Raw genomic sequence first — 16,618 nt, forward strand, 5'->3', positions numbered from 1 at the left:
TAAGATTATTTTATGAAGAATAATTGAAAGCAGGCAAACATCTAAGACACCTTTTTTTCTGTTTTCTGTCTTTCTTTAGTTGCTTTAAAATCGTGGAGGTACGTTCCGTCTATGCAACTAAAGTGATATATGTGATGTGACAAACGTAGGCGAAAGAACGCCAGAATCGGCCGGCTGGAGCATAGAAACTACCGAATACATCTCCAGGACCACACACACGAGTTAACAGAGCTGGAAATCGCCATTGATGACGTTTCCCAAATAAAGGAAGCGAAACGTGTATGGCAATAAACAAACTGCCTTCAATTAGTTGAATAGAAGGAACATACCTCCACGAATCTCTGTGCAAAAGATAGATTGACCCTTATAATTATGATCATACGGTCACACGTAATAAAAATATTTATGTTGAGAGGAGCAAACAATACCAGTAGTAGAAGAATGCATTTCTTTGACAAGAAACTAGAGTTAACACTCTAGTTTTCTATTGGAGGCACATGTATATAAACTTGTGCATAGTATGAGTAGTAATTACGTAAGTGTCAAAGTGCAATTCAGTACGGAACTTTAATGCTCGTCTACAAGGGCACATTTCCATATTACTTTATCAAGTTATTTTTCTAGTAGTGATCTACACTGTTGAGCCAAAACATTATGATATCCTGATGACAGCTTGTTTGTCCGTCTTTAATACGAAATACATCACTGATTCTACATATTAGGGATCGAACAGTCTGTTGGTCGGTTTGTGGGGGTATGTGGCATTTGTTGTCTACACACAGGTCAAGTAATTCGCGTAAATAACGGGTTCGCTGATCTGCGTACGCGATGATGGCGCCCGATGGCCACCCAGATGCCTTTCATAGGATTTACGTCAATCGAATTTGGTTGCTGAGACATCAACGTGAGTTCACTATGACGCTCCTCAAACTGTAGCATGGTTTTGGTTCCGAGGCACGGACAATTATACTGCTGAAAGATGACGTCGCCGACGGGGAAGACATCAGGCACGACGGGATTCAGATGTTTCGCAGCTGTCAGCGTGTCTTCGATTACTACTACAGATCCTACGCACGCGCAGGAGAATATCTCCAATAGCTTAATATTTTTCCCACCAGCCTGTGTCCGTGGCGCGCTGTACGTTTCGAGGCGCTGTTCACTTCTATGACGGCGTTTATGGAGACGATCATCAACCTAGTGCAGCAAAGTTGTGATTAACCCGAAGAGCCGACACGTTCGACGGGTCGAATCCCCATGGTCCTGAGCCCACAGAAATCGTAATTGACGATGGCGTTGGGTCAACATGTGAACACTTACGGTTGGTCTGCTGTGGGGCTCAACGTCCACCAATGTACGATGAACGGTGTGCTCCGAAACACTTACGCGTGCACCAACATTGTGCTCTTTCGGCAGAGATGCCACAGATCACCATCTAGCATACTTTACAGAGCAGCCAAGCGTCCGAACCCCACTGTGAATATTCGTGGACGTGCAACCGTTTAGCGCCTAGAGGTAGTTTCACTGTCCTACCACCTCCTTCCATAGATGTTCACGATAGTAGCATTCGACCATCTTTGCCGTTCTCGAGATACTTGTTCACAAGCTCTGTGTAATAATAATCTGCCCATTGTCAAAGTCGCTTAACTTAATGGATTTCCCCATTTGCAGCCCATATCATTGCTAGGGTGACCCCCTCTCAGTGTCTACTCCACTTAGTTTGTTAGGCCTCACGAGCCCGCAACGCCATCAGGCGGCATTCAACGTCACGGGGGGCAATCTACATCTACATCTACATCTACATGGATACTCTGCAAATCACATTTAAGTGCCTGACAGAGGGTTCATTGAACCACCAATTCTCTGTCATTCCAATCTCGTAAAGCGCGCGGAAAGAATGAACACCTGTCTCTTTCCGTACGAGTTCTGATTTCTCTTATTTTACCGTGGTCATCGTTCCGCCCTATGTAGTTCGGTGTCAACAAAATATTTTCGCATTCGGAGGAGAAAGTTGGTGACTGGAATTCCGTGAGAAGAGTCCGTCGCTTCGAGAAACGCCTTTCTTTTAATGATTTCCAGCCCAAATCCTGTATCATTTCTGTGACACTCTCTCCCATATTTCGCGATAATACAAAACGTGTTGCCCTTCTTTGAACTTTTTCGATGTACTCCGTCAGTCCTATCTGGTAAGGATCCCATACTCTAAAAGAGTACGGACAAGCGTAGTGTAGGCAGCCTCCTTAGTAGATGTGTTACATTTTCTAAGTGTCCTGCCAATAAAACGCAGCCTTCGGTTAACCTTCGCCTCAACATTTCTGTGTTATTTCCAATTTAAGTTGTTCGCAATTGTAATACCTAGGTATTTAGTTGAATTTACGGCTTTTAGATTAGACTGATCCATCGTGTAACCGAAGTTTAACGAGTTCCTTTTAGCACTCATGTGGATGACCTCACACTTTTCGTTATTTATTGTCAACTGCCACTTTTCTCACCATTCAGATACTTTTCCTAAATCGTTTTTCAGATTGTTCTGATCTTCAGATGACTTTATTAGTCGATAAACGACAACGTCATCTGCAAACAACCGAAGACGGCTGCTCAGATTGTTTCGCAGGTGGTTTATATAGATAAGGAACATATAACACTACCTCGTGGAACGCCTGAAATCACTTCTATTTTACTCGATGAGTAAATGTAATGGTTTTATTGTTCAGTGTTTGTACTTATACAGTTTAGAGTAGATTTCGTAGTGAATTCTTCTATAGGGGTTGTTGAATTTAATTGTCACTGTGTTCTATCCGTTATAACTTCAGCAATCCCATGAGTTTAGCGACACACAGGACATTCATTTGAAAGAAATAAAATAAAAAATGGGAACACTAAACCATCTCTTCAAGGAATCAAGTAACATACTTAAGTATTAGTCGCGCAGTCATTAGTTGTGCCCATTGTAAATAAGAGAAAGTTTTTGAAACATAATTAATGTACAATGAAACCTTATTGTAATTTTGAACTGTAAAATAAATCAGTTTTTATATATCTATATACAAAATGAATTGTAAACCTCTGTACCAGCGACAAACTTGTTACCGAGACGGAGATAAGAACACAATCTAAGCACAAAGGAACTCATAAGAAGGGCGATATTGTAAAAGTAACGACGAATATACGTGGACAATTTTTTTGAAAATTTATTTTTGTAATAAAGTGTGATTCTGAGGAGGTATAAGAACAGAGGGAGTGAGACAGCGTGCTCAGGCCATCCCCCTGCTGCCACGCTAGGATGGGGAGGGGTACGGGGTCCATCGCTCCGGCCGTCTTTTCCCCTGGGAAAGAACCCGGGTGCTAATTCTGACACCAGGCTCAGTGGACCTGAGTCCGTTCTCGAGGCATTGTAGTGAGGAAAAGCACCCACCCGGCGCTCGCGATACCAGGGCCAGAGTCTATTGCTCTATCCACCAGTTCAGTTGTACAACAGCCGAGAGGGACTACAAGGGTGGAGGACCAAGAACGAAATGCCCGGATTCAAAAGCGTGTAAGACAGGGGTGTAGTCTTTTGCCTCCACTGTTCAATCTCTACATCGAAGACGCAATGATGGAAATCAAAGAAAGATTCAAGAGTGAAACTAAAATTCAATGTGAGGATATCAATGATAACATTCGCTGATGAACTGCTATCCTCAGTGAAAGTGAAGAAGAATTGCAGGACCTGCAGAGTGAAATCAACTGTCTAATGATTACGGAATATAGATTGAGAGTAATGAGAAGCAACAGAAAGGAGAAGAACGAGAAACTTAACATCATAATTGGTGATCACGAAGTGGATGAAGTTACGGAATACTGCTTCTTGGGCAGCAAAATAACTCACGTCGGACGGAGCAAGGAGGACATCAAAAGCAGAATAGCGCTGCAAAAAAGCATTCCTGACCGAGAGAAGTTTACTAGTGTATAGTGTAGGCCTTAATTTGAGGAAGAAATTTATGAGGCTGTACGTTTGGAGCGCAGTAATGTATGGTAGTGAAACATGGACTGTGGCGTACCGGAAGAGATTCGAAGCATTTGTGATGTGGTGCTACAGAAAAATATTGAAATTTAGGTCGACTGATAAGGTAAGGAATGAGGAGGTTCTCTGTAGAATCGGTGAGGATAGGAATATGTGGAAAACATTAACAAGAAGAAGGGAAAGTATGCGAGGATATCTGTTAAGACATCAGGGCATAACTTCCATGGTACTATAGGGAACAGTAGAGGGTAAAAATTGTAGACAAAGACAGAGATTGGCATACAATCAGTAAATGAGACTTAAGTTGCTACTCCGAAATGAAAAGTTTAGGACAGGAGAGGATTGTGCAGCGGGCAGCATCAAACGACTGATGACTGCGAAAAACTATGTTGGAAAAGCGTAAGTGAACCACCTGCATGTGATATTTACGCCGCGCGGGATTAGCCGAGCGGTCTGGGGCGCTGCAGTCATGGACTGTGCGGCTGGTCCCGGCGGAGGTTCGAGTCCTCCCTCGGGCATGGGTGTGTGTGTTTGTCCTTAGGATATTTAGGTTAACTAGTGTGTAAGGTTAGGGTTCAAATGGCTCTGACCACTATGCGACTTAACTTCTGAGGTCATCAGTCGCCTAGAACTTAGAACTAATTAAACCTAACTAACCTAAGGACATCATACACATCCATGCCCGAGGCAGGATTCGAACCTGCGACCGTAGCTGTAAGCCTAGGGACTGATGACCTTAGCAGTTAAGTCCCATAAGATTTCACACACATTTGAACATTTGATATTTATCTACGATACTGATAAAATAGGAGTAAAAGGCAGCTATCTAGTTTGTCATTTTCATTTGGATGACGAATTATGCAGGATTTGGAGCATGTAGGGGGCATTAGTAACATCAGTCACGAGAATGCTTAATTAATACCGTAAAAACTTTTTAAGCGAAGTAAAATGTATTAAAAAATCGTTGGTAGAGATGAGAAGAACGTCTTTACAACTCCAAAACTAAAATGACAATGCGAATTGCTGATGCTGTAGGTATGTAAGAAGAAAGTGTACTTTAAACGAAGATTTTGTTCTGAGAAAGCGTTATGAAAAATTAATGGATGTTGCCAATAATCAAATTACTCATCGATATTTGGACAGTTTTGTAAAGAACTGCAATTTATCTTCCTGGATACGATTTGAGGTGACCACTTCACGCCAGTAAAGAAACAGTAGTGGCTGCCGGGTTCCCCTCCACCACGAAAGGTTAACTCAGTTTCATGTGACAAAAAGTGTTTGGTCAGTGTTTCCTGGAAAGCAGAAGTGATTCTTCTTCTTGCTGATTACTTTGTAGATGGTTAAGCAATTGCCGACACATATTACGCAAATCTTGTAGAGCTGCATGATGAAAAAATACACATAATCTGCACGAAATACTCATAAATCAACTTTAATCAGGACAATAGAGACTTTTGGAGCTAAGAATTGCTGAAAGTTCCACACTAATTGGTATATTTTCTATTGTACCCACAGTCTCATACAAGTTCTCGCGACTGAAATAATTTGCGACTGGAGAATCTTTCTAAAGAAATGATGACGTAATGGATATTTTGCCGATCTTCGAGAAGATTTTTGTAAAAACAGTGGGAAAAGTGAATTGACCTAAAATGGCTCTACGCCGAAAATAAGTGCATGTTTCACCTTAAAAGCACACTCTGAGACACACAATTTCACTTCTAGGCCGATACATACGCGAGGGTGTGCGAAAAAGGAATTCCTCCGATTATTTATTTGAAAATTCTTAAAGCTTATTCAATAAAACAAATCATATTAACATTCTACAAGTTTATTCTTCATGTATATGTAGTTACTTATCGGCATATTCACTCTGGCGACGAACACATTTCTCTCAAAGAGAAACCAATTTGTTGGTATCGTCATAGTAGAATGTTTGACTTCGTTGACGGAGCCACAAACTCATTTCTACACTCCTGGAAATGGAAAAAAGAACACATTGACACCGGTGTGTCAGACCCACCATACTTGCTCCGGACACTGCGAGAGGGCTGTACAAGCAATGATCACACGCACGGCACAGCGGACACACCAGGAACCGCGGTGTTGGCCGTCGAATGGCGCTAGCTGCGCAGCATTTGTGCACCGCCGCCGTCAGTGTCAGCCAGTTTGCCGTGGCATACGGAGCTCCATCGCAGTCTTTAACACTGGTAGCATGCCGCGACAGCGCCAAGACTGTAGGATCCTAAGCAGTGCCGTAGGGGACCGCACCGCCACTTCCCAGCAAAATAGGGACACTGTTGCTCCTGGGCTATCGGCGAGGACCATTCGCAACCGTCTCCATGAAGCTGGGCTACGGTCCCGCACACCGTTAGGCCGTCTTCCGCTCACGCCCCAACATCGTGCAGTCCGCCTCCAGTGGTGTCGCGACAGGCGTGAATGGAGGGACGAATGGAGACGTGTCGTCTTCAGCGATGAGAGTCGCTTCTGCCTTGGTGCCAATGATGGTCGTATGCGTGTTTGGCGGCGTGCAGGACTGCATACGACCGAGGCACACAGGGCCAACACCCGGCATCATGGTGTGGGGAGCGATCTCCTACACTGGCCGTACACCTCTGGTGATCGTCGAGGGGACACTGAATAGTGCACGGTACATCCAAACCGTCATCGAACCCATCGTTCTACCATTCCTAGACCGGCAAGCGAACTTGTTGTTCCAACAGGACAATGCACGTCCGCATGTATCCCGTGCCACCCAACGTGCCCTAGAAGGTGTAAGTCAACTACCCTGGCCAGCAAGATCTCCTGATCTGTCCCCCATTGAGCATGTTTCGGACTGGATGAAGCGTCGTCTCACGCGGTCTGCACGTCCAGCACGAACGCTGATCCAACTGAGGCGCCAGGTGGAAATGGCATGGCAAGCCGTTCCACAGGACTACATCCAGCATCTCTACGATCGTCTCCATGGGAGAATAGCAGCCTGCATTGCTGCGAAAGGTGGATATACACTGTACTAGTGCCGACATTATGCATGCTCTGTTGCCTGTGTTTATGTGCCTGTGGTTCTGTCAGTGTGATCATGTGATGTATCTGACCCCAGGAATGTGTCAATAAAGTTTCCCCTTCCTGGGACAATGAATTCACGGTGTTCTTATTTCAATTTCCAGGAGTGTACTTGAACCGCTTCATCACTATCGAAACGAAGTCCTCGAAAGTGCTCTTCAAGTTTTGAAAAACATATGAAAATCACATAAGGCCAAGTCAAGGCTACAAGCAGGATGAGCGATGTATATTATATCAATAAAATAATATTGTAGACCACACAAGGAAAAGACATTGATACATACATAAGTAAATTATGTTATTATATTTTCTACGTAAAATTACGAGGCGATGGTGAGTCACGTATCTTGAGAAGCTTTGAACATCGGCTCGCTGACACACTCAAACAGTCTAGTGTTCATAAAAATTCTGAAGTTTCGGAAAAATGGTTCAAATGGCTCTGAGCACTATGGGACTTAACTTCTGAGGTCATCAGTCCCCTAGAACTTAGAACTACTTAAACCTAACATAATGACATCACATCAACGATTCTCTGGTTACTTCAATAATTGTACTATTGTAGTTATGTTTCTTCAAGACATGTGTACTTCCGTTTACAAATGGTTACTTCAATAATTGTACTATTGTAGTTATGTTTCTTCAAGCTTTTACAAATGTTTTGAATGAGCTTCTTCTTCTGCTTTACACATTTTTTATGACCTAGTAACATCACATTTCCCCCACCGTCTGCTGGAAAGGCATACTTTAGTTGTTGCTTATGAAAGCAGACAGTAGCAATTGTTGTAATGATTATAAAATTTAAAGACCGCTTACATGTCTTTGAAAACCGCATGTTTCTAACTGTAAGTAATGTATGTAGATGTACCAGAGAAATAGCTTTTGAGAGCCACATTTTTTGCCCAACTGAAAACTAAAAGTTTCTATGCAAATAATTATTATACCAAGAATTGCATACAGCGAAAGAAAATACCAGGTACTCATATTTGTCTCTACATTTACTTTGGTATGTATCAAGCACTGTTTTTATTATCCAATGTTATTTGTCATGTATGAATAATTGGACCTACTTAAGTTTTGGTCAGTTTATGCCACTTAAACACTTCAGTTACGATATTTTTGCGCCGTATTCTTCTTTTCATACCGCTTTTCATATCGTTACATTGTTTGAGCCATCTGTTGGGACTTCCGGCGTTGTTGGTTCTCAGTCTGGCGTGAGTGACAGCGCAGCAGTACCGTCAAGCCGAACACTGTATTTTGTCTGGTGTGTGTAAGTCGCATTGCTCGGATGCTGTGATATTATGACGGTTCACTTGCGGTGCAATGAAATGAAGTAGTTCGCCTTATAGTGTTGGCTATTGTTTCTAACTTCCGTATGTTACACTACATCTTAATATCACGGTCCACTGAAATCTCCATCCAGTGCTTGCAACATTACTTGGATTTTAACAACAGGGCGAATGAGATAATGAGGAATCGAGACGAATGCTGTTATCGTCGTTTGTTGACGATCCACAGTTGTACTAACCGCGATAAGTAGGAAATCCAAGATCGAGTCCCTGTCCGGTAGGAATTTTATTGTATCACTGTTGGGTAGTAGACATGTACCTAATACAGCTTTGTCAAGGAATTCACAGTCAGCGAGTTAATTTCGAATTATTTCTGACAGTTGTGGCTCTTCAACAGTGTCTGTTCCTTCAGACATTCAAGTATGTACCTTTTTAAAGTTGAACGTAACAATTATAAGTCGGACGTGTCAGAAAAGTAATCAGTGAAAGATTAGTAACCATTTAAAAATAAATTACCTTCCACAGCACAGAAATATGTGTGGAGATGTTTAGAGCACATAACAAATCCTTTAAGAGCAGGGAACTGTAATATTTTAGATAGACCGTCAATGACAGCACGTCGTTCATCGTACTGTTATTTTAATGTTAGTATTAAAGAACCTGTATTTATTTCGTGTAAGACCTGCTATAATCAGTTTATAAGGAATAAGAAGCACGCATGGTAAAATTGGGAAATAAAAAGAATAGTTTCACCTAGACATGGGATCGAATTCTCGAAATCACCCTTTCTAACACGAAACTCTACTCCCTGCACTAACTAGGCAACACTACTACGCAGTATTGTATGAAGATAGTTGTTTGACATGTGGTTACAGAGCTGCAAAAATGCCTACCTTTGACATTTATTTCCTACCTTATATAAGGGACAAAATTTTATTAAAGACATTTTTGGACTGTTAGTACACATGGAATATCACGCTGCGGCGTCCATACGCACGATTTTTGGTTCACACTGTGTATATCGTGAACAATGAATGGCCCTGATAATTACCTTAACGCTACATCCCTCCTAATGGCACCTGTGCGTTAAGCCGCTTACACACTGCCGCTGGAAACATGCTTCTGTTGGAAACATTGTTTTCTGCGATGTTTCGCAAATGTTCCCAACGTTGTTTCTGGTCTCTATTTCCGTCCACACTGGCGCCAAACATGTCTCGTTGTTAATTAAAAAAGGATGGAGTCCCTCCACGCTTACACCAACGTGGTGACCAAACCAAAAGTTCTACTGTCACCTCCGTATAACATGTTAGTCTTTGAATCAGGAGTCACAGGATACGGGCTGTGATGTTATCCATGCGTCTGGATAAGATTACTCATTTACATGGTCCATCAGGAGAATGTAAATGGTGGTCGAAAACGATCGAAGGATAGCGGTTGTAAGGGCAGAGGAAAGAAAGTGCCAAGGCCAGCGCCAAGGGAAAAAACCTCTGCGACAGTAGGACGGTTAGTAAGGGCAGTAGCGGCTTGCTAGCTGCGACAGAGCATGCAAAGTGAGGTAAGGTTAGTGTGAGGTATCGTGCGTCGTTACCTATGTTGCTGCGTGTTCGTCAAAGCTGGGTCGGTCCGGGTGCTGCGACTTAGCACTCTCCTGGGCCTGCTGCAGTGGCTTCCTCCCTGTAGCAAAGGAATTCAGTGCGGCAACGCATGCGTTGCTGCCATTTCTCGTTGTGTGTTCATGCCGTCTACAGTGCTCCTTGTATTATTGTGTTCATATCGTCGGCTGCTGCGTTATGGCTGGATAAAAATGGTTCAATTGGCTCTGAGCACTATGGGACTTAACTTGTCATCAGTCCCCTAGAATCTAGAACTACTTAAACCTAACCAACCTAAGGACATCACACACATCGATGCCCGAGGCAGGAATCGAACCTGCGACCGTAGCGGTCACGCGGTTCCAGACTGAAGCGCCTAGAACCGCTCGGCCACACCGGCCGGCGTTATGGCTGGGGTCGAGTAAACAATAATGATACGTGGTGCTGCGTTATTAATACTAGAAAGTTTACACAAACAAAGTGAAAGTCGTCCTCGTCGAATTTCAGTCAACCAAAGGCTTCGTTTTTTTTGCAACAGGAGATTTGTTTCAGAGACTTGCATATTTATTTCACATTTCGAAGCAGGCAATTTCGCAAATAGTACCTTAAGTATGTGGAGTTCTGGTGGAAGTACTGAAGGATTTTGTAAAAGTACGTAAATAAAAAACATCGTTAAATAAGTATCTTTTCGAAATATTATTATTTGTCAATTACATTACAGATCACACAAACACAACTTCTTCAGTTGTGTTATCACTGTCTAAAAATGGTTCAAATGGCTCTGAACACTATGTGACTTAACATCTGAGGTCATCAGTCCCCTGGAACTTACAACTATTTAAACCTAACTAACCTAAGTACATCACACACATCCATGCCAGAGGCATCATTCGAACCTGCGACCGTAGCAGTCGCGCGGTTCCGGACTGAAGCGCCTAGAACCGCTCGGCCACCGCGGCCGGCTATCACTGTCTACATAACTTGTAAATGTGACAGGGGAGTTACTGCTTGATGATGATGGCCCTGCCACATTCATACCCACCGTCGACTGCTGACTTTCCAAATATGCCACGTGCTGTTTCGTTAACACTTCATTTGGCAAAGGCATTGTTTTTTATCTTTGTAACTCTAGCAATTTCCGTAACACTGATGCCACATATTGCTCATATGTACTACATTCATCGTTCTTGTTATCTTCTTCTTTTTTCAGCACTTTCGTTAATAATTGAGACGCAATCTTGTAGGGTTGCTGCATTTTTTTTTCTCGCCCATCCTTCTGATTTTTCGTGGTGGAGGACTGTAAGGTCGAGCCACAACCTCTTCATCTTCATTTATGCCCTCTGGCGAATGTACGAAAACCTGAAATCAAATTTATTTCTTTCAGATACCAGCGAATGAAAACGACAGGCGTGAAACAGCATGTTTGTTCTCACAGATTCCTCTGTCCTCCCATTATGTCGTAGCAATCGCTGGGAAACATATCGTGATACAGCTCCCTGTTGGTAGTGGAAGTGAATATTATAATTACAAAGATTCTCTCAGCATTGTGCTGCTTGCTGTCGTCGATGCCAGCTACAACGTTTTGTACTGAGAAATCGCCTGCCAAGGCAGAATATAATATGGTGATGTATTCAAAAACGCGAGCATAAGTGAGTTAATTAACAAAAAGAAACTAAACTTGCCACAAGTTGAATGCTTACCAGGCTACACAAAAGCTCTACCATATGTTTTTGTAGCAGACGATGCTTTTCCCTTACAGGAAAATATTATGGAATCCTACCCGGGAAAACATGTTAAAGGTCCACAAGAGAGAGTTTTTAACTACAGATGTTATAGTCCCAGAATGGTTGTTGAGAATACTTTCGGCATTATGGCTTCAGTTTTTCGTGTGTTTAGGAAACCTATGTTGCTACAACCGGAGAAGGCAAAAACTGTCACACTTACAGCTGTATGTCTCCATAGTTTTTTAAGGACCAATGCTGAGGCAAGGAACCAGTACACCCCACATGGAAGTTTCGATTCCTCGATTTACAAACAGTTGAGATGGTCTCAGGCACATAGAGACGAGATGACACCGCATCGGTTTTCATTGCAGCACAGAATATACCAAGGAAAGCTGCTTCCACGAATAAACAAATTGAAGACGAGTTTGCTAACTATTTTTTAAGCCCACAAGGAAGTGTACTGTTGCAAAATAACTGTGGGTGAATGTGACTGTATACCATAAAACACAAATAAAGACAAACAAGCATAATTTTCGTACCTCATTGTCCACAGTATCTGTAGTTTCCTTCGGCTCATGAACATCGTCAAAGAACTGCAGCAGCCGATAGCTGAACCAGCTGGAGTCATACGCTGTGTCTCCACCACTACCAGTACACTTCCCTGGTCCGTGCCAAAAGCTGCTGCAATAAGCGAAAACGACACTATAGTAAACACAACACCACTTAACAGTAGACGACACATATACACGCACGCTAGCGCCGTGCAGCGGTGACAAGTGATAGCTAGCCTGAAACGTTGTTTCCTTTGATCTGTAGCGACACTGCTAAGGATAGATGTTTCTGTGTTTCGAAACATGTTTCTACATCTACATGTACATTTATACTCCGCAAGCCATCCAACGGTGTGTGGCGGAGAGCACTTTACGTGACACTGTCATTACCTTCCTTTCCTGTTCCACTCGCGTATGGTTCGCGGGAAGAACGACTACCGAAAAGCCTCCGTGCGCGCTCGAATCTCTCTAATTTTACATTCGTGATCTCATCGGGAGGTATAAGTAGGGAGAAGCAATATATTCGATACCTCACCCAGAAACGCATCCTCTCGAAACCTGGACAGTAAGATACACCGCAATGCAGAGCGCCTCTACTGAAGAGTCTGCCACTTGAGTTTACTAAACATCTCCGTAACGCTATAACGCTTACCAAATAACCCTGCGACGAAACGCGCCGCTCTTGTTTGGATCTTCTCTATCTCCTCTGTCAACCCGACATGGTACGAATCCCACACTGATGAGTAATAATCAAGTATAGGTCGTACGAGTGTTTTGTAAGCCACCTCCTTTGTTGATGGACTACATTTTCTAAGTATTCTCCCAATGAATCTCAACCTGGCACCCGCCTTACCAACAATTAATTTTATATAATCATTCCACTTCAAATCGTTCCGTACGCATACTCCCAGATATTTTACAGAAGTAACTGCTGCCAGTGTTTGTTCCGCTATGATATAATCATACAATAAAGGATCCTTCTTTCTATGTATCCGCAATACATTACATTTGTCTACGTTAAGGGTCAGTTGCCACTCCTTGCACCAAGTGCCTATCCGCTGATCATCTTGCATTTCGCTGCAATTTTCTAATGCTGCAACTTCTCTGTATGCTACAGCATCATCCACATCAAGTAGCCGGAAACGTATTTTGAAAACATGTTTCAGGCTCAGTGTGTACGCGGCTTTAGGAACGACATATAAAGTTATGTTTCCCAGGAAAGCTTCGATAAAGTCGCAAACTTGTTCGCATATTCTTTACGCACGTATCTTGTTTCCTAGGAGGCTGTGCGAAACTGTATCGTAGACTTTCTGCAAGTTAAGAGACACGGCATTAATGTGAACAGCACTGCCTACTGGTTCTGGATCTCACGAATGCTACTCTAAATGTTTCTTTAGGGTAGTAAATGATTCTTCCACTTGACTGTCCAACAAAGAAGGTTTTAAGACAGTCACTATACGCGTACGGTAGTTGCCTACAGTAATTCTGCGTCCAGAAACGTGAGGTTCAAGGTCGTTGGTGAGCTCGTCAGGACAGGGAGTAACCTACATAAGTGGTTCCTGTGGTGTAAACCCGCCGTATGTCTTAGTGAGGAAGCATCGCTCGTCTTGGTAACGCGGGAAGCGAGGCGAGCAGGTATAGCGTGGGAGACACGTGTGTAGGCGGGGTCCCACGTGACTGAGATGAGGGCGGTCTTTGTGGGGCCACATCTGGCGTGCAAGCTTCCGCAAGGACTGCTCCGGAGCGAGGAAACCAGAGACCGCAGCACGCTCCACGCACCAAATCCTGTTGCCATTGGCACCATCTGCTTTGTTTTCTGACTGCGAAGAATAGTCCGCAGGGCAGTTCACACACACACACACACACACACACACACACACACACACACACACACACACGCACGCACACTGTCGCACCGCTGTATTATGAGCGTCTACCCAACACGTGTAGGTTCTCCTTCTGCACAGCTGAGATTAGAGTTTCTAGTGAAATTCGGTGGTATCTGTGGTGTCTTCAAGTAAAAACTAAAACACTCCACTCATCCACACATATATGGTATCAGCTTTCCTACACTACTGGCGATTAAATTTGCTACACCACGAAGATAACGTGCTACAGACGCGAAATTTAACCGACAGGAAGAAGATACTGTGATATGCAAATGATTAGCTTTTCAGAGCATTCACACAAGGCTGGCGATGGTGGCGACACCCATAACTTACTGACATGACGAAAGTTTCCAACCTATTTCTCATACACAAACAGTAGTTGACCGGCGTTGCCTGCTGAAACGTTCTTCTGATGCCTTGTGTAAGGACTTTGATAAAGGTCAGATTCTAGCCTATCGCGATTGCAGTTTATCGTATCGCGACATTGCTGCTCGCGTTGGTCGAGAGCCAATGACTGTTAGCAGAATATGGAATCGGTGGGTTCAGGAGAGTAATACGGAACGCCCTGCTGGATCCCAACGGCTTCGTATCATAGGCAGTCGGGATGACAGGCATCTTATCTGCATGGATGTAACGGATTGTGCAGCCACGTCTCGATCTTTCAGTCAACAGATGGGCAAGACAACAGCCATCTGCACGAACAGTTCGACGACGTTTGCAGCAGCATGGACTATCAGCTCGGAGGCCATGCCTGCGGTTACCCTAGAAACTGCATCACAGACAGGATGGTGTACTCAACGACGAACCTGGGTGCACGAATGGCAAAACGTCATTTTTGAATGAATCCAGGTTCTGTTTACAGCATCATATTGGTCACATCCGTGTTTGGCGACATCGCGGTGAACGCACATTGGAAGCGTGTATTTGTCATCGCCATACTGGCGTATCACCCGGCGTGATGGTGTGGGGTGCCATTGGTTACACGTCTCGGTCACCTCTTGTTCGCATTGACGGCACTTTGAAGAGTGGACGCCACATTTCAAATGTGTTATGACCTGTTGCTCTACCCTTCATTCGATCCCAACATTTCAGTAGGATAATGCCCGACAGCAAGTTGCAGGTCCTGTACGGGCCTTTCTGGATAGAGAAAATGGTCGACAGCTGCCCTGGTCAGCACATTCTCCAGATCTCTCACCATTTGAAAATGTCTGCTCAATGGTGGCCGAGCAACTGGCTCGTCACAATACGCCAGTCACTACTCTCGATGAACTGTGGTATCGTGTTGAAGCCTCATGGGCAGCTGTACCTGTTCACACCATCCAAGCTCTGTTTTTACTGAATGCTCAGGCGTATTACGGTCAGAAGTGGTTGTTCTGGGTACTGATTTCTCAGGATCTATGCACCCAAATTGCGTGAAAATGTAATCACACGTCAGTTCTAGTATAATATATTTTTCCAATGAATACCTGTTTATCATCTGCATTTCTTCTTGGTGTAGCAATTATAATGGCCAGTAGTGTAGATTGATTCTTGTTTTTGAGTTATTTTGATCGTCCAAACAAAATGATAAATCATTATTAAGCAAACACACGTAACATTGGAGTCAGTCCTTAACAGAAAACGACGGAATCTTTCCGAATTTTGCATGAAAAATCTCTGTTTCTATGATCGTCTCCTATGTGTTTCATGAGCACGTCACGCTAGAGATTGCAGCAGTAGTCTGCCTTCATGTTACTGTCCCATCTTCCTTGATTCCTTTATGACTTGTCTTTCTTGATGGAACTTACCCCCTGTTGCTCACTGAAATTACGAAGACTCAGGAAATATTATTCTTTTTGTGTGGCTACGGAGGAAGTGTACCTCTAATCTCACATTACCTTTCAAATTATGTTGTGGCCCAATTGTTTACAGTTCTTTATTCTTACCCAAGAAGTTCCTTACATCAGAGAATAAACTACACCAGGACGACGTTTCGTAGTCGCACCTGAGTCCTGAGTCAACTATATCTGAAGCAATTAGAATTTCTGTCCAATGTCTGAACAGACTGAATCAAGAGGCCTTGCTTGATATGGAGAGGACGTAGACAATTTTGTTAGTGTCAACCAAAATCTCACATATGATGTTCGTTGCGCCAGCTTTCGTTTGTTCTCTTGGAAGCCATACCCCTTTTTATCGAATGCTCTCGCTTATCTCTACTATCCCACATGCAGCAGAAACATTTATACTTCGTGTAGCCACTGCTCGAGCAAGAGGATAACATTCTTATATCAATACAAGTAAGCCGCCCATGCCGGTGATAAAGAAGTTTCTGCAGAGCTACCTTCGTCGTGTTGTTTTCTTCGCGAAGCCCTATGGACAAATGGAATAGATGCGTAGCGATTCCCATTGTATAACCGATCGCATTTCAGGTATTTTGTGAGTTTGTCGACATAACGTCGCCAGTCTTCTGACCGATATCCAGGCAGACCCATTGCAAGCGATACCAGGATGTAATTACATTAAACAATGCTATCATC

This window comes from Schistocerca gregaria, chromosome 4 (assembly GCF_023897955.1).
Source record: "Schistocerca gregaria isolate iqSchGreg1 chromosome 4, iqSchGreg1.2, whole genome shotgun sequence".
Taxonomy (NCBI): Eukaryota; Metazoa; Arthropoda; class Insecta; order Orthoptera; family Acrididae; genus Schistocerca; species Schistocerca gregaria.